The following is a 25,524-nucleotide window of genomic DNA, read 5'->3' as shown; positions in this document are numbered from 1 at the left end:
ATCAAACTTCCATTCATTCATCAACCAGGTTTTACAATTACAAGAGCTTTCTATTTATAGTAGAAGCATAACAACTACTTTCTAGATAAGACAAAAACATAAAAAGGTAAAGGAGACAAAAAGGACAAACAATTACAAATTAGCCAATAAGAGTAAGGACACAATCTGCAAAAGCCTGCCAGTTGGTAGTGCTCCTCCCATGATAAAAAGCAGCCAATGATAGACAAGAATCTTCCTTAGACAACTCAACATTCTAGAACAACCACACACATGTATTAAGCACATGACTTACCCTGGTTGTGCTAAAGTTTAATTTGCTGGTTGTACTGAAGTTCGCCTTGCTGGTTGAACTAGCTTTATTAGCTGAGTAAAAGTTTGTTGGTTGAACTAAGGACATTTTGCTGGTTGCACTAAAGCTCGTTTGCTGGCCCGGCTACTAGTTCTTCTTCTTTGCTAGCTTGCCTTCAACTATCAAAAACTTTATTCATGAAAAACTTAACTACTTCAGTTTAAGGACTGAAGTACGGTGACCCCTGAGCCACTTGAACCAGCTCCAAAAACACTTAGGTGATACGAAAGAGATGGCAACACGACCATTGCTTGGCCTGATTTGGGTGTAACAGATTTAGAGCTTGTGCTGGTTGTGTTGCTGGTTACATTGCCTAGCTCACCCGCATCATCCTACCCCTCTAAAAAGGAACTTGACCTCAAGTTCTTGAGGTTGTCATCTTCCAAGTAAGGCATCAAATCACCAACATTGTAAGTGCTAGACACATCACTATCACCAGGCAGCTCGACCTTATATGCATTATCACCAACCTTTTCTAACACCTTGAATGGACCCTCAGCTCTTTGCATCAACTTGTTCTTTCTTTTTGCTGGGAATCTTTTCTTCCTTAGATGAATCCAAACAAGATCATTAGGAATGAAAGTGGGCTGCTTTCTGTGCTGGTTAGCTTTAGCCTTGTATTGCTGGTTGGTCTTCTCAATTTGTGCTTTCACCTACTCATACAACTTCTTCATTTCTTTTGTTGTTGCTTCTGCCTCAACACTTGCTTTTGGCTCAATTGCAAAAGGAACTAGATCAATGGGTGTGAGTGGATTTGCACATAGCAGACTTCAAATGCTGATTTTTCTGTGGAGTAATTAGGTGCTTTATTGAAAACAAATTCAGCATGTGCATGCTTCGAATCCCACTCCTTCAAACTTTTCTTCATAAGTGTTCTTAGCAGCATTCCCACAGTTCTATTAGTCACTTCAGTTTGGTTATCAGTTTGGGGATGGTGAGAAGTGCTGAACAAAAGCTTAGTACCAAGCAGCTTCCATAATGTCTTCCAAAAATAACTCAAGAACTTTGTATCTCGATCAGACACAATGGTTTTTGGCACTCCATGAAGACGAACAATCTCTTTGAAGAATAAAGTAGCAATAATAGTAGCATCATTGGTTTTGTTGCATGCTATGAAATGAGCCATCTTTGAAAATCTGTCAACAACAACCATAATAGAATCTTTGCCTCGCTGAGTTCTTGGCAATGCAACAATGAAGTCCATGCTTAAGTCTTCTCATGGCTGGTTGGGAATAGGAAGATGAATATACAAACCCTTGGGAAAAGCTGATTTAGCTTGAAAGCATGTAGCACAACGATTTAACATCTTTATCCATACATGGCCAATAAAAGTGTTCATTTAGGATTTCTAATGTCTTGTTAATCCCAAAATGACCAGCTAAGCCACCTCCATGTACTTCTCTGATCAGCAACTCCCTGATTGAATCTTTTGGGATGCACAATATGCTGCCCTTGAATAGAAAACCATCATGTTCAATATAATCTCTTTTGAACTCATTAGGTGAACAATTCAAAATGGGAGCAAAGTGTGGATCAGCATCATACAATTCCTTTATAAATAAGAATCCAAGCACTCTAGCTTCCAGAATAGACAACAAAGAATATCTCCTTGATAGAAGCATCAGCAACATCATTAGAAGTACCAGCCTAGTGTTCAACAAAGGAGTACATCTGCAAGAATTCAACCTATTTTTCATGCCTAGGATTTAGTTTGTACTAACCATTAATGTACTTCAAAGCTTCATGATCAGAAAAGAGAACAAATTTCCTTGTCTTCAAATAATGAGACCAGTGATCAACAACTCGAATGATGGCATAAAACTCTTTATCATAAGTGCTATAATTTAGCTTGGACCCATTTAGCTTTTCACAGAAATAAGCTACTGGTCGTTTGCCTTGCACTAGCACAACTCCAATGCCAAAACCATTTGCATCACATTTAAGTTCAAATAGAATATCAAAATTAGGCAAAGCAAGTATTGGTGCTGAACTTAGCTTTTCTTTTAATGATTCAAATGCTGATTGAGCAGAAATGGACCATTCAAATACCCCTTTCTTCAAACAATCAGTAATTGGAGCAACAATTGTGGAGAAGTCTTTGATAAATCTTCTATAAAATGAAGCTAAACCATGGAAACTTCTGACTTCAGTGATGGAAGAAGGACTGGGCCAAGACCTGATTCCTTCCACTTTAGATGGATCCATTGAAATGCCTTCTTCAGAAATCACATATCCAAGAAACACCACTTTGCTAACAAAGAAATCACACTTCTCCAGCTTTGCATATAATTAATACTGCCTTAATAGCTCAAATACTTTCCTCAAATAATCCAAGTTTTCTTCTTTAGTTTTTGAGTACACTAAAATGTCATCAAAGTAAACAACCACAAACTGCCCAATAAGTGGCCTGAGCACTTACATTCATAAGTTTCATGAATGTGCTGGGTGCATTAGATAAGCCAAAAGGCATAACCAGCCACTCAAACAATCCACCCTTGATCTTGAGAGCTGTCTTCCATTCATCTTCTTCTTTCATTCGAATCTGATGATACCCACTTCTAAGATCAACTTTGAAGAATACATAAGAACCATGCAGCTTATCTAGCATATCATCTAATCTAGGTATGACATACCTATACTTGATGGTGATGTTGTTAATAGCTCTGATGTCTACACACATTCTCATGGAACCATCTTTCTTTGAAACCAGTAAAGCTGGTACTGAACAAGGACTCATGTTGGTTCTAACATAACCCTTTGCAACCAGCTCATTAACTTACTTTTCTAATTCTTTTGCTTCATAAGGAGAACATCGATAAGCTGCTTCAGATCCAGGTACAAGATCAATCTGATGTTCAATACCCCTAATTGGTGGTAAAACAGCAGGTAACTCAGTTGGGAACACATTAGCAAACTCGAATAACAATCGTTTTACCCGAGCTGATACTTCATCATGCTGGTACAATTCATTGCTTTCAACCAGCAGCAACAAGTAAGCACCAGTACTACCCTTTAACTCAGTATCAACTTTAGCTTGAGTCATAAATAAAGTTTTATCATTCTTAGCAGTAGGGTCAGCTCTAGGTATTTCACTAGGCTTTAAAGAAGTGAGGGTGATCTTTTTACCATTCACATACAGTAAGTAAGTATTTCGGTGTCCATTATGATAGACATACTTATCAAATAACTAGGGTCTACCAAGCAGCAAATGACAAGCATCCATAGGAATAATATCACAAGTAATCTCATTTTGATAAATACTACTAATAGAAAATGGAACAGTAACTTGGCGAGTGACCATTACCTCATTGCCTTGGTTAAGTTATTGAAGTTTGTAGGGATTAGGATGCTTCCTTGTAACCAGCTCAAGTTTTTCCTCCATGTGAGCAGATACTGCATTTGCACAATTGCCTCCATCAATAATCAGGCTACATACTTTACCTTTGATTGTGTACCTTGATTGAAAGATGTTTTCATGGTGGTTCTTATCTTCAATAGCTTCTGATGAGTGCATTACTCTTCGAATCATCAAAAACTCTCCAATATCAGCAGCAACAAACTCTTCATTATCAGACTCATCATACGTTGGTTCAGTTTTGAAACCCCTTTCTAAATCTTCAACCTTCTTTAGGGTAAGAGCACGCTGGTTAGGACATTGAGCTTGAAAATGCCCAAAACCATGGCACTTGAAGCATTTCCTTCTATCATCTTTAAGACTACTAGCTACAACCTGCTCTTTGCCTTTAAATGCTTTTGATGCTGCCTCGTTATGCTTAGGCAGCATTGATTATTGACCCTTCATAGACAGCATTGTTGGTTTGGAATAAGACTTGAAATTACTTTTCTTATTTGCTTGTTTCTCCCCTTGAATATCCAGCTTGCAAGCATCTTAAAAGTCCATAGAGGCTGCATTTCAACGTGATCAGCAATAGAAGCATTTAAACCTCCAATGAATCTTGCTATAGTGTGTTCTTCAGCTTCTTTGACATTGGTACAAATTTTGAGCTGCTTAAACTCTCTGATGTAATCAAAAACACTCATGCTGCCTTGCTTTAGTGTATTCATTTGGATATACAGATCTTGCTTGTAAGCTTGAGGAACAAACCTCTTTTGCATACACTCTTTTAAATTAGACCAGGTTTTGATTGTCTTCTTTCCTTCATATTACCTTTCCTTTTTCAGATTATCATACCACATTGAAGCATACTTCTTTAGCCTGATTACAACAACTTTCATGCCCTTTTATCATTATAGCCTTTAACCTCCATAAATCTATCCATGGTCTGAACCCATTCATAGTAATCTTCTGGATTAGAAGACCCTTCAAAATCAGGTAGATCTATCTTGATATCGTTCAAATCATCAGCACGTTTCCTATGCCCTCTTCTTCTTTGTGAAGAAGCATGAGATTCATCAGTAGATCCATGGCTACCATCTTCAGATTCAGTACTAGAAGATAGAATGGTTGTATCTTCATTTTCAGATCTAGCTCTATTTCTTCTTGGCACTCCATCTTCCAGCAAATTAACCATTCTTTTCATCTGATGCTGCAGAGCTTCAATAGCTCTATCTCTTCGAAGATTATGAGCTTCTTCAAGAGTCATATTTCTAGAAATCTCAGCCATTTCAAGATCAAATCTGGAAATAAGCTTTTCAGCTCAAAAACAGGGTATGAACTGAAATAACAATAAAAATGATAAGAAAGCTTTAGATTAGCAACCTAAGCTCTGATACCACTTTGATGCATAATTTTGACTTTAAAAACGCAATTTAGAACAAGTTTTCTTCAACAAACAGATCTAAACACAAAAAACCAAAATTTGTAACAGCAACATCCCAAAACAGAGTATAAAACTCTGAAATAAGAACACAAAGGATATAGAATCTAAACCCCAAATTGATAAAGATACCACCACAATTAGAGATTTAGAAACACTTCAAACCTTCAATTACAGCTTATAAAGATTTCACCACAACTATAATATCAGATATGAAGATTTGGATTTCACCACAATGTTTGACAAAGTAACACCACAAACACTGATAAAGAAACCACTCTTAGCCACCAAAATCAAAGATTCGTAAAGACACAGAGATTTTGTAAATAGATAAGCTCTATCAAACTTTCATTCATTCATCAACCAAGTTTTACAATTACAAGAGCTCTCTATTTATAGTAGAAACATAACAGCTACTTTCTAGATAAGACAAAAACATAAAAAGGAAAAGGAGACAAAAAGGATAAATAATTACAAATTAGCCAATAAGAATAAGGACACAATCTGCAAAAGATTGCCAGTTGGTAGTGCTCCTCCCATGATAAAAAGCAGCCAATGATAGATAAGAATCTTTCTTGGATAGCTCAACATTCTAGAACAACTACACACACGTGTTAAGCACATGACTTGGTCTGGTTATTGAAAGGCATAAGTAAACTTTGAATCGTATTAGCAAGCTGGCCCTTTGGAAAGAAAATAGCGTCATTTGCTGGTTGTGCTAAAGTTCAATTTGCTGGTTGTACTGAAATTCTCCTTGCTGGTTGAACTAGCTTTATCGGCTGAGTGAAACTTTGTTGGTTGAACTAAGGACATTTTGCTGGTTGAACAAAAGCTCGTTTGCTGACCCGACTACTGGTTCTTCTTCTTTGCTGGCTTGCCTTCAACTAACAAAAACTTTATTCATGAAAAACTTAACTACTTCAGTTTAAGGACTGAAGTAGGGTGACCCCTGAGCCTCTTGAAGTAAGATCCTGAATTTTGTGCATCAGAAAATGTTCCTGAAAGTGTCAGTAAATGTGTGCATCAAAAAGCACCACTAAAAGTCTACCTAACACTTTTGCATTTTCAGAATTTACATCAGAGTCAGGATTTGTCAGAATCAGTCCTTGAACTTCAGAAACAGCTCAGACCGTTGTGCGCATCGTGCACCATTAGGTGAGCGCGCCGCGCACACTGCCAGCGACAGTTTTATGCCTTTTTCAATTTTGAGATAAATGAGGGGCTTTTTGGTCTTTTCACTTAAGAACATATATGTGGCCATATTAGCAGTTTTAGATCCAATTTTGGATCACTTTCACATCCACAAACACTATCATCAATCTTATAGAGAGGGAGAGAGTTCTAGAGAGAGATTTGGGGTTTAAGAGAAGAAGAAGCTTGAATTGATTAAAAGCTTGGGTGTTAAAGTTGTTCATCTCGTTCTTGGCTACGTTTTAGTAGTGTTGGTAAGCTCTAACTCCGAATTTAATTGTTATGATTCTTGTTCATTTTAGGGTTTGAGCTTGCTAGGGTTCTAAACTCCATTTCTCATGAAATTGGGGGTTTTGTTGTATTGCTAGTGTAAGTAAACCCGATTATTGTGGGTTTAGGGTTTGATGATGAAATTGGAAGTATTCGTCATGGTTTGGTTATTAATTCACTAGATTGTAAGTGTGTTGGTGTTTTAGATGTTCGTAAGAACATGTTTATTTTGGTTAAATGGATGTTAAACACTTTTGTTAAGTGTTAAATGACGTTGAAATGATTACTACCTAAGTAGTAATTTAGTGTTAAGACCTAGGTTTGGTCTAATTGGTGTCGAGTACCATTTGGGTTAAATTGTACTTTGTTGAGTGTGCTTGAATTACCACCCGAAGTGGTAATTGGTTTGTGTCCATTAGGTGTAAAATGGGCGGGTTTTTAGCGAGCAAGGTGTGATCCCTCGGCTAAGGGATGTTTTTCGGGTTCTCTTTTAGAGAATGGCTATTTATGTGTATATTGTACCTATGTGTGATATAGGTGGTTACTTGCTCGAATTTGAGGACGGAGATCATGTTGCACATGACTTGTGCGGGCATTACAAGGTGAGTGGAATAATTATATGCGTATGTATATAATGTATTTATTTGTATGCTATGGTATGAACCAAAGAGCCGGTAGTGCCATAGTATGTGCGAGCGTGCTATGATGTGAACCAAAGAGCCGGTAGTGTCATAGTACGTGTGTTGTAGTGTGAACCAAAGAGCCGGTAGCACTACGGCACGAGTTGTTAGAGTGTGAACCAAAGAGCCGGTAGCACTTTAGTGCGAGTATGACTCGGGTTGTGATGTGAACCAAAGAGCCGGTAGCGTCATAACCGATGCGTATGGTGTGAACCAAAGAGCCGGTAGCACCATGACGCGAGTATGGTTAACCATGGTTGTGTATTGTATTGTAGCATATTGCATTATGTCGATTATATGCTATTGTTTATGCCATTTGCGGTTTTGGAGATTATTAGCTTCGTACTTGAGATAGTATGCTAATTATATTGCTAGCTTGTATACGGTATGTGTGTAAGTGTTTGCAAGTAGGTATATTATATATGTATGTGTATAAGTGTTGCATTCACTAAGCTTTATGCTTACCCCTCTCGTTGTTTACCTTTTTACATGTATTGTGTTATGAAGCTAGCTAGTTGTTAGACTAGTTGCGTATGAGCGCTTGGGCTCGATGGGGTAGCTTTTGGATATGTGGACGCGGATGGGGATTTGGTAGTCCCCGGGATTATGCTCTTGGTATCGGGTTGGGTTATAGAGTCCTAACTCGTCTAAATGAAAATTGGGTTGAAACTTGTATTATGAACTTAATGGTAATTGGGCATATGTGGGCCCGGTGTCATAAACCTCGTTTTATTATTGGAACGTGTTAGTTTTACCTAATAAAATATGTTGTGAAAAGCGTCTCGTCTAAAAGTGTCCGGAAGTGGGAGATCTTTAAACCAAAAATGGAAATTTCGGACAGAAGCTGAAATGGTCTGTGCGCGCCGCGCACAGAAGGGGCTGCGCGCCGCGCACAGAAGGGGCTGCGCGCCGCGCACCCCTCTGTTATAAAAAAAATATATTTTGCGTATTCGGTTGTATAACTGGTTGAGTCGTTACAAGTGGTATTAGAGCATATTCTAAGGGAATTAGGTGACCTTGGAATAGGTGCCTAGTCTTAGACTTATTGACAGTTATGCGCTATTTGCGGGACTTGTTGGTATACGGGTTAGATTAAGTTTTGTTAGTGCCTTAGAGTAGGTGACTAACTAGGACTAGTGCTTGTCCAAAGTATGATTATGTGTTGGCCTTATTTCGTGTGTAAATTAGTGCCTTATATAGCTAGTACCTAATGTAAGTAGGCGAACTTGGACGTTGTTTCAGTGATAGTCACCTAGGTTGTAGGTTGACTTGTTGTTGTGGTGTACTTGTGTACGTTTATTACTATATTATATATTGGTGTATATATACAGGTACCTTTGGTGCGGTGTCCTAGGGACGAATCTATTGGAGAGATTCGCATGTTCGGCGGTTTGAGTGATCAAATTCGCGGTAAGGACCTTGGTCATTCGGGTACTAGGAGTTATCGCGTGTTATCTTGTGTGAATGCTGCGTCAGTCCGGGTAAAGTACTTTACGTGACCATGTGAAAATGGTAAGGTACGCAATTGTAATAGTGACCGATCACCATTATTACAACCGTGTATCTTGGCACCAAGCATGACATGACAAGTACCGAGCGGAAGAAACGTGGCATGGTTGGGGTAGAATCGGAATGAGTAGGAATCTTTTATTGGTTCCTAGGATATAGTGGTCTCAGGTGATGTGCTTGTTGCACATCGGATTTGCTGTGAGTCGGAAATTGTTACGCTGGATTCGGTTAGTTAAGGTGAGTGAGCAAACTCACGAGTTCGGAGCGTACGTAGTCACCCTAAGTAGTGGATGCACTATTGAGATTGTCATTGGTTGTGGTTACCCATCGTAACTAGGATAACCCATAGTGGTGTGCGTGTGCGTGAGACGAAGACTTGAATTCCGTACTGGAATGCGACAAGTCTAATGATTGTAGTTTTTAGTTACACTCAGTAGAGTGTGTGGTTAGAGAATCGTGTTAGGGTTCTAGTTATGATTCGCCTTGGAATTGGCGAGTCGAGGAGTCCTCGGGTTGTTAAAACTCATGTGAGTTGGACCCGTATGACGATGATTGTGTTAGTGTGTTGTGGATTATAGGGTAACATTCCTAACAGAATATCCCTAGTAGTAGTGATTGTGTTGATGTGTGGAAGGGTGTAAGGCTTGGTGTTTCCAAGCACCTCTTAGTGTTAGATGGAAGATTTCGCTAGGCTATATCGTTTGGCCTTGCAGAAATTGTAGGTGGCGTGTGATCGCTAGGAACTTTTGAAAATGAAAATAAACCGTAAGGTTTCTCGGTAGGTATGACTTCGGGTCATTATTGTGGAGATATGGGTGACATCAGGTGTATGGAACCCAAAGTTCGAGTTTCTAAATCTCGATAAGTTGCGGTGGGAGTCTGCATGACACTTCGTCAGGTGCCTCCTTATACCTGCTAGTGTGATGTTCAACTCCGGTGATGGTGTGATCACTTTATTCTTAGGGTGTCCTTTAGATACCCCTGGAAGCAGCGAAGATTGTAATAGTGATCGACGGGTGATAGTAATTCGACGGTTGCGAAAGTTGAAGTTTAAGAGCATTGCGGTAAAAACTTCTTATGAAGTGACGGACGAGCGAATCTTGTTGCTCTTAAGTGATAGAAGGGTAAAGATGACCGGTGAGCCGGTGATGAACTTAATGGTCGGTTAGGCCAAAGGTTATGATGAAGTGTTGATATTGCGATCGATATAATTATTGCACCGGATTGGTCACTCTTCTCCATGAGAGTGAGCAATTGTTATTAAAGGTTGGTTGCGAGGAAGGTCGGGTGATCTCGACTGAGATGAGCGACTGATTAAGCGGAGTGGCATATGCCTAGTCGTAGAGGTGTATGTGAGACTTTGGTGAAGTTCGCTTTGCGAACGGTGAAGGACTATTATTTGTAATTGTGGTATGAAGGTGCGATGTTGTTGCGTGTATGACATCTCAAGTGATTGTGTATGTCGGCTCTGAGAGCCTAAAGTGAACTTGCGGTGATTTGGTGTTTATGACCAACGGTGAGAATGGTCATGTGTGAGTTGGAGTTACAATACCGCGGGATGTTACCATCTTGGAGGTAAGAATGTGGAGCTGAATCCTAAGTGGGGGAGTTATTGCTGCCGCCCGAGGAAGCTCCAGTGGTATTATGACCATGCTAAGCCTCGATAGGTATTTGGAGTTCCTAACGAGGAAGAGTGACGGGTTGTTGATGTCGACTCGAGATCGTGCATTACGATTTTGAGTTACAATTCCGGAATGTTTTCCATGAAGATTCTAGTGATGAGGTGAAAGGAAGTGTAAGACTCTTACGTAGGGTGGTCGTGTAGTACCAATGTGCGGTACGAGACCAAATGTGAAGTTTGAGATTTCGGAGTGAGAGAGTGAAGCTGTCATTGCGGGTGCTCTCATAGTGGAAATCTGGGTTGTCGTGAACTCGGATAGTATTATTGGGTCGTACGAGTTCGTTATCGCGAAGGATACTGTATTTTCCCAGTCGGGAAACGTAATCCTGGAGATCGTCAGTGGACTATTCCACTTTATGGACGATTGTGAGGTGAAAAGTGTCGATTCCGATTATCTCACGTAGAGACACACGGATGTTGTTTGGTTGCGAGAGTGTGTACCTCAGTGATGTGACCCGTAGGTTGCATTGGAATGTCGAGGCCATCCTTAATGGATGGTCTAGGTAGGAGGATTCACCCGGCGTTGGCGAATATTTTGTGGGTCGTGTGGCGAATTGCGAATTTGTTGTGAAAATAATTTGTTGTTGACGGGATTCTGGTACACGAATAGTTTTCATGCTAGTACTAGGGGGCCGTCTTGTGTGATTGTATAGTAGGGTTTGGAAGAGAAACCATGTGTCGAGTGTTGATGTATTGTTTAGCACGTGGTGTATTATTGTCATCCTGGATTAATCCAGCGATGGATGGTCGTGTACGGATCGATTGATGGAAAAGTGGTGTTCCTAAACGGATTATTTTGGGGTACCGAGATTTATTCGTTGAAGGAATAACCCGGTTGTGGAGACGGGGGAAGTTGGTTCTTGAAATAGAGAACATACATGAATAACCGGTCGAGTGTTGCGTTTATGAACCGATGAAGTACTGAGTTTTGACGCGGAATGAATCCTTCTTGATTTGGATTAATGCAAGACTTAGTTCACAGCGTAGTAGACCTAGTAGATCGAGTTGGGTGATATGGTTATGGATGTAGCTTGTTGCGAGCTGTAGCCGAGAGAACTTAAATGAATCCGTATTTCCTAATTGGGAATTTTGGACGTTGAGCGTATGAGATACCGCTGGTTGCAGTAATGCATGCTAGTAATTGTTAGCGTGTGGTGAGATATTCGGGTTAATGGAAATTATATGGACATCGAGTTTAGATGTGTGTCGGAGGACCATAGTGTGAGTTTTTGGTGGGTTAAGTGACGGAGATCACGGGGACGTGATCCAGTTTAAGTGGGGAAGAGTTGTAAGATCCTGAATTTTGTGCATCAGAAAATGTTCCTGAAAGTGTCAGTAAATGTGTGCATCAGAAAGCGCCACTAAAAGTCTACCTAACACTTATGCATTTTCAGAATTTACATCAGAATCAGGATTTGTCAGAATCAGTCCCTGAACTTCAGAAACTGCTCAGATTGTTGTGCGCGCCGCGCACCATTAGGTGAGCGCGCCTCACACACTGCGAGCGACAGTTTTTTGCCTTTTTCTATTTTGAGATAAATGAGGGGCTTTTTGGTCTTTTCGCTTAAGAACGGATCTGTGACCATATTAGCAGTTTTAGAACCAATTTTGGATCAATTTCACAACCACAAACACTCTCATCAAACTTAGAGAGAGGGAGAGAGTTCTAGAGAGAGATTTGGGGTTTTGGAGAAGAAGAAGCTTGAATCGATTAAAAGCTTGGGTGTTAAAGTTGTTCATCTCATTCTTGGCTACGTTTTGATAGTGTTGGTAAGTTCTAACTCCGAATTTAATTGTTATGATTCTTGTTCATGTTAGGGTTTGAGCTTGCTAGGGTTCTAAACCCCATTTCTCATGAAATTGGGGGTTTTGTTGTATTGCTAGTGTAAGTAAACCCGATTATTGTGGGTTTAGGGTTTGATGATGAAATTGGAAGTATTCGTCATGGTTTGGTTGTTAATTCACTTGATTGTAAGTGTGTTGGTGTTTTAGATGTTCGTAAGAACATGTTTGTTTTGGTTAAATGGATGTTAAACACTTTTGTTAAGTGTTAAATGACGTTGAAATGATTACTACCTAAGTAGTAATTTAGTGTTAAGACCTAGGTTTGGTCTAATTGGTGTCGAGTACCATTTGGATTAAATTGTACTTTGTTGAGTGGGCTTGAATTACCACCCGAAGTGGTAATTGGTTTGTGTCCATTAGGTGTTAAATGGGAGGGTTTTTGGCGAGCTAGGTGTGATCCCTCGGCTAAGGGATGTTTGTCGGGTTCTCTTTTAGAGAATGACTATTTATGTGTATATTGTACCTATGTGTGATATAGGTGGTTACTTGCTCGGATTTGAGGACGGAGATCATGTTACACATGACTTGTGCGGGCATTCCAAGGTGAGTGGAATAATTATATGCGTATGTATATAATGTATTTATTTGTATGCTATGGTATGAACCAAAGAGCCGGTAGCGTCATAGTACGTGTGTTGTAGTGTGAACCAAAGAGCCGGTAGCACTACGGCACGAGTTGTTAGAGTGTGAACCAAAGAGCCAGTAGCACTTTAGCGCGAGTATGACTCGGGTTGTGATGTGAACCAAAGAGCCGGTAGCATCATAACCGATGCGTATGGTGTGAACCAAAGAGCCGGTAGCACCATGACGTGAGTATGGTTATGAAACAACCCAACCCGTAATAAGACCGGCCCGTAAAATTTTTTCCTTTTAATACACGTTAAATAATACTTTAGGTCCCATTACACAGTTTCTAAAACATATTTTGATCAAAGTAAGTTCAACGAACTTAAAGACGTACGACAATAATTTAAACTTCTTAATACAATAATACGTTAGCTAAATCATAAACCGGTTATAATCATTATGGCCCGACTAGTTACATTTACACAAAACCGAGCATGGTAATTTGGGACTACGCTACCCAAATCCTAATCGAGTACAAAAGCAAGATCTTCTAAAGCAACTACGCGAGCCACTAATTCCCACGCTTACCCGAGCCACCTCATCCAAGCAAATCTATAAAAATGTAAACAACGAGAGGGTAAGCTTAACGCTTAGTGAGTGAGAATATGCTACATACATATATATGTATAAAATAGACACGCCACACAAATAATCAAATAACGCATACCGAAGCGCCCAAGCATAAAGGCAAGCTAATCTAAGCATACCGTACGATCACTAAGCAACAAGCTAATAATACCATCAATAAGATAAGTTCACCAACGTCGATGTGAACAACGCCAATAAACTACACCCGGAGGGTTAGCTACATCACGACAATACAACATTATACGAATACAATATATATATATATATATATATATATATATATATATATATATATATATATATATATATATATATATATATATATATATAACTCGAACAATATAATATGCTCACGTTTACAACACAATAACCATGGTTAACCAATCGTACAAGGGAATGGCGCTCCCAAAAATGCCATCGGTGTTCATAACATCCGTTAGTGTACTTAACCCCTCGTACCACTAAACCCTAGGGTGGCACCTTAACACCTCAGTACTTCACCCCGAGTGGCATCTTAACACCTCGATGCTTCACTTTTTATTTTATGGAGTGGCGCCTTAACACCTCGAAACTTCACTCCTAGGTGGCTCCTTAACACCTCGATGCTTCAGCCCGAGTGGCATCTTAACACCTCGATGCTTCACCCGTCAATTACTTAGAGTGGCATCTTAACACCTCGATGCTTCACTCCGAGTGGCGTCTTAACACCTCGACACTTCACTCGTCACGTGAAACGTGGTGTCTTAACTCTTCGACACTTCGACACTTCACATCTCACGCTACAACAAATAGAAACGTTATATACCTACGTGTATTGTGATGACCCGGGAATTTTCGACCAAATTTAAACTTAATCTTTACGTGATCTCGATACGATAAGCAAAAAATCTGTAATGTAGAGTCTCGAAAGTTTTGAAATCTATGTTCATCTAATCAATTATCCTTTGACTATTCTCGATGATTCACGAACAATTCTTTGTAATTAAATATATATAAATATATATATATATATATATATATATATATATATATATATATATATATATATATATATATATATATATATATATATATATATATATATATAATATATATACATATATGAATTCAATACCTAAATAATATTATATATTGTAATCAATAAATGTTAAAGATTCAATATATTATAATTAGTAAATATGAAATAATTAATAAATTATATTATATTAAATGTAATTACAAATTAATTATGAATTAAATAAATTACTAGTTATTATTAGATATATATATATATGAATTCTAAAAAAAAAATAAGTAATATTAGATACATTGTAAATTATAGAAATTAAATATTTGATAAGTTATTATATAATATATAATTAATAAATACGATACAATTAAGGAATTGTAAAAGTAATTATAAGTTAAAATATAGTTATTTATATTATTATTATTACTAGTATTTATATTAATGTATTATTATTAATATATTAAAAAGTGCTAAATTTTAATATATTTTTCAATTAAGTACATAAAATTGTCTTTAACATAACTATCAAGGTTTATCTATTAAGTTTATGTTTGCAAGTTGTTATACGTCCATCTCAGAAATCATTCCATCCATCCGTGATTACATAGAGATCCCTGTTTAATACTGTACTTGATTGAAGTGATTGTGATTTTTTTTTTCATCCGATGCATCTATCAACCTATCTATTTTGATATCACTTCTATCACTTTTATAATACATATATCACATCCACAATATACAAAGATGGTGACATATATATCTACTCAATCTCTTTCTTCTCTCTCGTCCCTATTTTAGTCCGAGAAACAACCAATCCAAGAACAACCACTACCATGATCACCTCAATCATCATCTTGAAACACCCTTTTTTAAAACCATCATAACCACTAGGTGTATTTATTTACTTCGCTCATACAACTAAATACTCACACCACTGTTAGTGCTATTTACGCTTCCTTTATGAAATAAAATGCAAGACCAAAACAACCATCTTCGGTTATTGGAGCCGAGAACCATCACCCACTTCAACTGAAATAACCACCTTCTTGAATAACCACCATCGACACAATCCTTATGCTACCAATTAGAGATTGTTGATGCTGTATCAGGAGGTAACCATAGTAGAGTACTGCTGCGTTTTGCTTATATATATATATATATATATATATATATATATATATATATATATATATATATATATATATATATATATATATATATATATATATATATATATATATATATATATATATATATATATATATATATATTTCCTGATTAAGCACACCCAAACCAAACCCATATAATCACCCTCACCTTCCTTTATGAAAACCAAATCACCACCCTCTTTAAACTCATACTGCTAATACCACTTTATTGTTTCTGTTAGATGATTAGAAAAATCCAAAAACCACATTGGAACTCCACCATAAATCGCCACGTCTTGTTACTACCACAGCTATACATGCCTGTTTTCCATCGAATAAAAACCAAAGCCAAACACACACTTATGATACTATTGTTACTACTATTTCCTGTTTCATCATCACCCACCTATAAGACAGTGATACTATAATCAAAATTATGATAATGAAAACAATATTTTTTTTGCTGTACAAACCTTCGTAACTTCTATCAATATTCGAACCTTTCTGTTTACAACTGCACCTGTTCGTTTTGATTCGAACCCGGCAATTATTATATGTTGATATTCCTTTCGCAATCCAACACCATTGTACAGCTACAGTTAACAACACGTTTAGTATCCCGTTTCTATTATAACAACGAGAATGATGATGAGTAATCTCGGCTGTTATTTCTGTGTTTCTGTTACGATTAGCACAACTAAAAAGAAGATGAATTGGACTTCTATAGCATGCCTTTTCTTTTCTTTTCTCCCTTGTGGTCGACAGATACCAACCCTTTAACCCCACCCACTAATCCCTGTCGATCTACTTGAATTGCTGCTACACTCGTTTGACGTTCCTTTTGCAAATAACGAGCCATACCACAAACCCTACTAATGGACTTAAACAATATTGGACTAGGTTAAGTGCTCTTGGGCCTATTTGAATGGTTGGGCCGCTAGGTTACTAGAGTTTAAGTTGGGCCTTTCATGTGTTAGATTTAAGAAAAAGAAACAGAAAGAGATACGGGATAAATGAATATGGGTGTGACATTAAATAGATAAGCAGAAACGGAGGAGTGGTTATTAGTGTTATGGGTAACCAAGAGGTCTCGAGTTCGAGCCTTGGCTCGGGCATTTTTTTTTAAAAGAAAGAAGAAAGAACAACAGAAAACACGGTTGATATTATATTAGTTCGAGAATTAATCAGAAAAACTGGAACGGTTCATTGGTTAAGGTGCATGTCGGGTGAGCTAGAGGTCGCGGGTTCGAGCCAGGCCTCTGCCATTTTTTTTCTGGGAGAAAGCCTTTTTAGTTATTCAAAGGTAGTTTTCTTTTTAATTATTTTTCTTATTATTATTAACATTATTGTTATTCTAATTGTTATTATAATTATTATTAGATTAAGTATTCTTATTAAGATTATTGTTATTGTTAACATATTATCATTAATTAGTATTATTGTCATCCTTATCATCATATTAAAGAATTATTATACAATTATTGAAATCTATAGTAAAACTGTCATTTTTTATCATCTTACAAAAAATAACATTATTATTAATATTATTAGTAATTTTATCACAATTATTATTATTATAATCATTAATAGAAAACTTATGATTTGATTATTGTTATAATTACTATCACTATTAAATTCACTATAATTATAATTATTATCAGTATTTTTATTATTAATATTGTCATTATAATCTAATACAACTTTTATTACAATAATCAATATTATTCTACTAAATAAATATTATGTATATAAGAATATATTTATAAGTAATATTACATATAAGTGTGTATTAGTCATAGCAGCAATTTTTATATAAATATTCATATATATAACAAATTAGGTATATTTTATAATACTAATCAGATATATACATTAATATAACTATATAAATATTAATAATTTTGAATATATATACAAGTATATATATATAATGTAAGATATAATATATAAACTTGTTAATTGTTATTATGTGTTTTAATATATATAAAACTGATATAGGTTCGTGAATCCGAGGTCAACCCTGCATTGTTCAGTTGTTCAATATAGTTATATGTATTTTTACTACAAAATACATTAGGTGAGTTTCATTTTCCCTTTTTACTCTTTACGTTTTTGGGCTGAGAATACATGCAAATGCTTTATTAACTGTTTTACAATATTAATATGCGTGAGTTTCATTTGCCCTTTTTTACTCATTACATTTTTGGGCTGAGAATACATGCAAATGCTTTATTAACTGTTTTACAATATTTATATGCGTGAGTTTCATTTGCTCCCTTTTTAAATGCTTTTGCAATATATATTTTTGGGCTGAAAATACATGCGCAATTTTATAAATGTTTTACGAAATAGACACAAGTAATCGGAACTACATTATGTGGTTGAATTATCGAAATCGAATATGCCCTTTTTTATTAAGTCTGGTAATCTAAGAATTAGGGAACAGACACCCTAATTGACGCGAACTCTAAAGATAGATCTATCGGGCCCAACAAGCCTCATCCAAAGTACCAGATGCTTTAGTACTTCAAAATTTATATCATGTCCGATGGAGGATCCCGGAATGATGGGGATATTCTTATATGTATATTGTGAATGTCGGTTACCAGGTGTTCAATCCATATGAATGATATTTGTCTCTATGCATGGGACGTATGTTTATGAGAAATGGAAATATGAAAACTTGTGGTCTATTAAAAGTTATGAAATGATTATTTATGATAAACTAATGAACTCACCAACCTTTTGGTTGACACTTTTAAACATGTTTATTCTCAGGTTCGAAAGAAATCTTCCGCTGTGCATTTGCTCATCTTAGAGATATTACTTGGAGTCATTCATGACATATTTCAAAAGACGTTGCATTCGAGTCATTGGGTTCATCAAGATTATTATTAAGTCCATTATAGTAATATATACTATGAAGTGGTATGCATGTTGTCAACTTTCGATGTAATGAAAGATTGTCTTTTCAAAAATGAATGCAATGTTTGTAAAATGTATCATATAGAGGTCAAGTACCTCGCGATGTAATCAACTGTTGTGAATCGTTTATAATCGATATGGACTTCGTCCGGATAGATTAGGACGGGTCTTCACAGTTGGTATCAGAGCGGTGGTCTTAGCGAACCATGTATGCATTAGTGTGTCTAACTGATAAGTCGTTAGGATGCATTATTGAGTCTGGACTTCGACCGTGTCTGCATATCAAAAGTTTTGCTTATCATTTTGTGTCAAAAATTACCTGCTTATCATTCTTAGAGAATCACTTACTTATCATTCTTAGTCTAAACACATTTTACTGCATTGACTGCATGAATAGTGTATAGACAAAAATTCATATCTTAGTGTATCTGTACTGTAACTTTCCCTGACAACTTCCGTAGATTCCTCCGTAACTTATGGGATTTTAGTATTATATATGCATATGTAAATTATGTATTGCAGGGTACTAATCAACATCCTATAATCTATTTCTTATCGAAAATCCTTCATCTGATCGTACGAGATGAATCCTGCAACCAGTTCGAGTCCCTCAGATTCCGATAGCTATTCCGATAGTTATTCCGACAGCTATTCCGACACAGATGTTCACCTAAGCTCCGAAAACAGCATCATCGGCATGAATCAACCAATCAGCCATTATCAATTCATCTGATGGGTTCGTAGTCGACTTAATTAATGGAAACGCGCAGAAGACAATTGATAAGGCTAAAAAGGAACATATATTTCATACCATTATCCCCCAAGAAAGACAAGATTTTAGTTGCAATTGTTCCATTTTCAAGTGATATTCGTTTATATTAAATAAGTGCGAAGACAAAAGGCGAAAACGACGAATTGAAGACACAAAGGTCCAAAAAAAGCTCAAATATACAAGATACAAATAAAAAGGTTCAAATTATTGATGAAGAACGTCTAAAAATGACAAGAGTACAAGTTGCGGAACGCAAAGTACACGATATAAAATAGTACGAAAGGACGTCCGAAAATCCGGAACCGGGACCCGAGCCAAGAAGAAACGCCCGACGCAATGGACCAAAAATATCTAGTCTACTATGCACATAAATATAATATAATATATAAATAATTATTAAAATTATTTATATTTTATATATATTTAATAAATATGTCGACGAACAAGAAGACAAAAGATATGTGAGCTGTCCAGCGTGGCCATGCGAGTCGCATGGCAAATAGGCATAAACCCATGCGAGTCGCATGGCAGTAAAAATCTGGCCAAATGCCTATAAAAAGGCAGTTTATGCACGAACTCAAACACATCTTTTTCTTTTCCTTCTCTGTAAACATATAACATAAATAAATAATTATAATTTTAATTATAATTTTAATAATTATGATTTAGTTTAGTATTGTAACAAATGATTTACGGGTTTTAAGTCAAGACTCTGCCCGTGTAATACTACGATATTAATACCCACTGTAAGTTATGTCTTTCCTTTTTAATTTAATGTCTCGTAACTAAGTTATTATTATGCTTATTTGAGCCGAAGTAATCGTGATGTTAGGCTAAAATATTAAGACGGGGTTATTGAACTTTGCACCATAATTAAGGTTTGGGCAAAAGACCGACACTTGTGGAAATTGGACTATTGACTATTAATAGATGGGGGGTATTGTCTAATTGAGTGACAACTCATTGGAGTCTGTCGAACCTATCTTCAAATTAATTAACCTAATAATTAATAATGATTATGGTTGTCCTATTTAGTGACGTTCATATGGAATCTGTTATAATCATTTAATTAATCAATTGGGTTGGGTAATTGATTATTCATTCTGATCAAGTGGATGAATTAATATTCATAAACTAATTAAAACAGGGGTAGATTACATACAGTGATAACTGGTGTAATTGTTGATAGAAGTGATAACTGCGTCACAGTTTAAATCCTTAATCAGTTGGAATATTTGACTTCGGGTATAAGGGTAATTTGACGAGGATACTCGCACTTTATATTTATGACCGATGGACTATTATGGACAAAAACCAGATAGACGTATCAAATAAACCAGGACAAAGGACAATTAACCCATGGTAATAAATTAAAATCAACACGTCAAACATCATGATTACGGAAGTTTAAATAAGCATAATTCTTTTATTGTATTTCTCATCGTATCTTTATTTACTGTCATTTTAATACTCGCAATTTTATTTACTGTCATTTTATTTATTGTCATTATTTTACGCACTTTAATTATCGTCATTTATCTTTACGCTTAAAATATAGAATCGACAAACCGGTCATTAAACGGTAAAAACCCCCCTTTTATAATAATATTACTACTTATATATATATATATATTTACATAAATATAGTTATAGTTAAAAATATAGTACGTAATCACTAGCTCCCTGTGGAACGAACCGGACTTACTAAAAACTACACTACTCTACGATTAGGTACACTGCCTATAGTGTTGTAGCAAAGTTTAGGTATATCCCATCCGCAAATTAATAAAACTTGTGTCATATTTTGTAGTATTTCCTAGTAAAAATAATACTATTTCGTACCCTCACGCTACCACATCAAGTTTTTGGCGCCGCTGCCGGGGATCGCTAAAACGCTATATTTTTAATTTATATTTGTGAAAATATAAGTTTGTAAAAAAAAAAAAAAAAAAAAAAAACGTAAAAAAATATATATATATATATATATATATATATTTTTAAAAAAATATTTTTTTTAAGATTTTGTCTATAAAAAAAAATGTTTTTTTTTTTTTTTTTTTTTAGTTTTATTACCTTTAGATTTTTAGACTATATTCGCAACTTTTAGTATTAAGTTTAGTTTTGCCATAGTTATTTTTACTTCTAGAATTTTTAGGCTTTGCCGTAAAATCCCTTAAGTGCTTATTCCTTAGACTAAGTTTTAGGTGCTTTAGAATTTTACGACGCCGTATTTCGCACTACTTTCTTATTTTTATTTTTCGACGCCTATTTTTCGACCTTTTTCATTTTTCGACACTTTTCGACGCGCACTCTTTTTCTCTCTTATTTCTCGCCATTCTAGTTTTTAGGACTTAGAATTTTTTCTACTTCTTCTCTAAATTTCTTAAAATTACGAAAATTTATTTTAAGTGGTTAAATTGATAGACATCAAAATTTTCTGGTTCGTAGTAATAGTTGGATTTGTACGTGGACCGGGTTATTGGAGCCAAACAGTACTCAATTATATTGAGACCAAACGAATCCTGCCCCTCTGCTGCATCTTTTGGCTATTCGAAACGTGGGCAAAATCAGAAAAGTCTATTAATTGGATAACTTATTATAATTTTTCTTTCCTTTTTAAAAACTAATAGGATATTCAGTGAATGCACCGAGCAAGACGTTCGCCGCCGGTCATACGTTCACCACCTGTAACTCGATCAAGACATCTAGCAAATATTGTCGCCGTTGATTTTTCTTTAGAATCATCATCTAGTCGAACAAGAACTCCAACTCAAATTTCCGATAATCCATCTTTTGAACCCGACTTCACAATTAAGAACCCGGAGCATATTCAAGGACAATTCCAAGATCTTGAACCACTAATTATTCCTCCTGAGCCACAAACCATTAAATCAGAATCCTCTAGTGATTCGTATTCAACAAATTCAATTATGGAAGTAACGGAACCTCTAAGTATGGAAGATCGAATGAGAGCCACACGCACGGGCCAAGGTCACGCCATTATTAAGCCAGAAGTTAATGCGCCAGATTATGAAATCAAAGGACAAATTCTACACATGGTAACTAACCAATGCCAATTCAGTGGTGCACCGAATGAAGATCCTAACGAACACCTTCGTACGTTTAAAAGAATTTGTACACTATTCAAAATCCGAGAAGTGGAAGATGAGCAGATCTATCTCATGTTGTTTCCCTGGACTTTAAAGGGAGAAGCCAAAGATTGGTTAGAATCATTACCTGAAGGGGCGATTGACACATGGGATGTTTTAGTTGAAAAATTTCTTAAACAATTCTTTCCGGCATCTAAAGCCGTGAGACTTCAAGGAGAAATTGTTACGTTCGCGCAAAAGCCAAATGAAATATTATATGAGGCGTGGACAAGATTCGGAAGGATGTTGAGAGGATGTCCTCAACACGGTTTAGACACTTACCAAATAGTACAAATATTCTACCAAGGTGTCAACGTTGCTACACGAAAAGACATCGACATAACAGCTGGTGGTTCCATTATGAAGAAAACCGCAACTGAAGCTTACAAAATTATTGATAACACAGCCTCCCACTCGCATGAGTGGCACCAAGAAAAAGATATTTTTCGTTCATCTAAAGTGGCTAGAGCCGATTCTAGCCTTGACTTTGATTCCGTTTCAGCAAAAATAGATGCTTTCGAAAGACGAATGGAAAAGATGAATAAAGATATTCACGCAATACGAATCAGTTGTGAGCTATGCGGTGGACCACACTTATTGAAAGATTGTCACATTGAACCAACCATGGAACAACGAGAGAATGTTTTCTATATGAACCAAAGGCCGGGAAATAATTATCAAAATAATTATCAACCGCCAAAGCTAAACTTCAATAGAAATCAAAACATTCTTTACAATCCAAAAGGACCCGAAAATAACTGGTATAACCAACAAGGTCCGAATAACCAACCAACTCAAAACAACACTTTCAATCAACAAAGACCTAGCTTGTATAAACCATCACAACAAACCGAAGAGAAAAAGTCAAATCTGGAAGAAGTGGTATTCAAGCTAGTTGAATCTCAAACACAATTTATTGAAACTCAAACCCAAACGAACGAGAGGTTTGATCAGTCATTAAGAACTCAACAAGCTTCCATTTTGAATCTAGAAAAACACGTAGGTACTCTTGCTAGCATGATGAGTGAGAGGGAACAAGGAAAGCTACCGAGTAATACTGAAGCAAATCCTCGGAATGAGAATGTTAACATGGTTTCAACAAATTCTGAAAAACCAGCTCCGGAAGATGGGAAGGTTTTAGATGAGAGTAAAAATGAAGAAGTTACACCACCACCACCAGAGTATGTAAAGCCAGTGGTGGCACCATATAAACCACCCATCCCGTTTCCAAGAAAAGGAGTTGAGTATGAGCAAGTAATAGGTAATAAAGTTGGTGATACCATTGGAAAGAAGAAGAAGAAGAAGAATAAGAAAGTGCAAGAAACAAAAGCCGTAGAAGTAAACCCGGTGAAGACAGTTCCACCAAAACCTCCACCTAGGGTAGGTGATCCGGGTGAATTTGTTGTTCCTTGTCTACTTAGTGATTGTGTCATGTATGATGCACTAGCAGATTTAGGTGCAAGTGTAAGTGTTATGCCTCTTTCATTATATAAAAGATTAGGTGTAGGTAAGTTAAGTCCAACGGATATGAGTGTTCGACTCTTTGATCAAACCATTAAGCACCCAGTTGGAATTGCTGACAACCTACCCATTCAAGTAGGCAATTTAACCTTTCTAGTCGAATTCATTGTCATTGACATAGAAGAGGACCCAAACGTTCCTCTAATTTTAGGTCGACCATTCTTTGCGTCCACCGGGGCATTATTTGATGTAGGAAATGGAAGAATGACACTTAAAAGTGGTGACAAATCGATCACCTTTATGATTCGAAAGACTAAATCTCCACCAACCAAAACCGTTGAACCAGCAAAAACGATTGGTAAGAACCATGTTGTTTTACCAACTCCAACGGTAATACTTAGCAATAATGAAACGCCTAAGTGTGGGGAAAATGAAGTAACACCTAATGATGACATGATAACAAAGAACCCCGTTGTTGATACGAAATTAAATGATCCCATTATTAATAGTTCAATGAAGAAACTTATTAAACGGATTCGCGATGCTAAAACCAAGGGGAACTTTAAGTTATGTAACCGGTTAGTATCCAATCTATCACCTAAAGAAAAGGAGAAACTAGTTGAAATTGTGGATATTACACAGGAATCCGACCAATGGCTTAAAGAAAAAGTCACGGATATGCAAGTTGATTATGGACCAAGAGAAATTAACGATGAAGTTAATCACAATTTTGACACCATGGCTACCTAAGTGTGAGGAGATTCAAATATTCTAAAAAGAAAATGCTGTTTGGAGTTAGTTGTTCTGTTCTCGTGTAGTTCCGAGAATGAAATCCGATCGGTCTTTTCCACTAGCAGACACTAAAGAACTAGTTTTCTCCCTCCATTCTGAATTTTTGTTTTGTAGGTTTTTTTTATGAAATTAATATGCATTTTAATTTAAGTTTTTAAAAACAAAATATACTTTAATTCATTAAGTTGAAAAAATGATTTCTAAAATTCGTCGTGAGTTGAAGACTAGGTCATTAAGCCGAAATTACTTTACCCGAGGGCGGGGCGACAAATTTTGTTATCATTATTTTTAATTTTATTGATTTAAAGTATGCCAAAAATATTATACTTTATAAATTTTTGAAAAGTGGGGTTATAAACCAAACTTCAAAAATATATATATATATATATATATATATATATGTTTGTATTTTATCTTATGTACAAAACAGGGTAAAACAATGCACTTTCAAAGACTGTCATTAAAGTTAAGCAAAAGGTACTAATTTTGACGACAAGACGCAAAACAACAAATATGATATAACAAATGAAGGAATGAACGATGAGGCGCCATCTATCATTCGACGAGCTTTGTAATTACAAACTCGGTATTTTTAATCACTTTTCTACGCTAATCACCCTCATGAATTTAAATTATAGTCTGATTTCATGCAAATGAGGGCATTGCATGATCTTAAGTGTGGGGAAGGGTTATAAATTCTCTCAGGTTTATACTTGGTTTATTTGCCAAATTTTGTGAACATTTGAAAAA

This window comes from Rutidosis leptorrhynchoides, chromosome 10 (genome assembly GCF_046630445.1).
Source record: "Rutidosis leptorrhynchoides isolate AG116_Rl617_1_P2 chromosome 10, CSIRO_AGI_Rlap_v1, whole genome shotgun sequence".
NCBI lineage: Eukaryota > Viridiplantae > Streptophyta > Magnoliopsida > Asterales > Asteraceae > Rutidosis > Rutidosis leptorrhynchoides.
The sequence above is the reverse complement of the archived record's forward strand: the minus strand, read 5'-3'. Positions refer to the sequence as shown.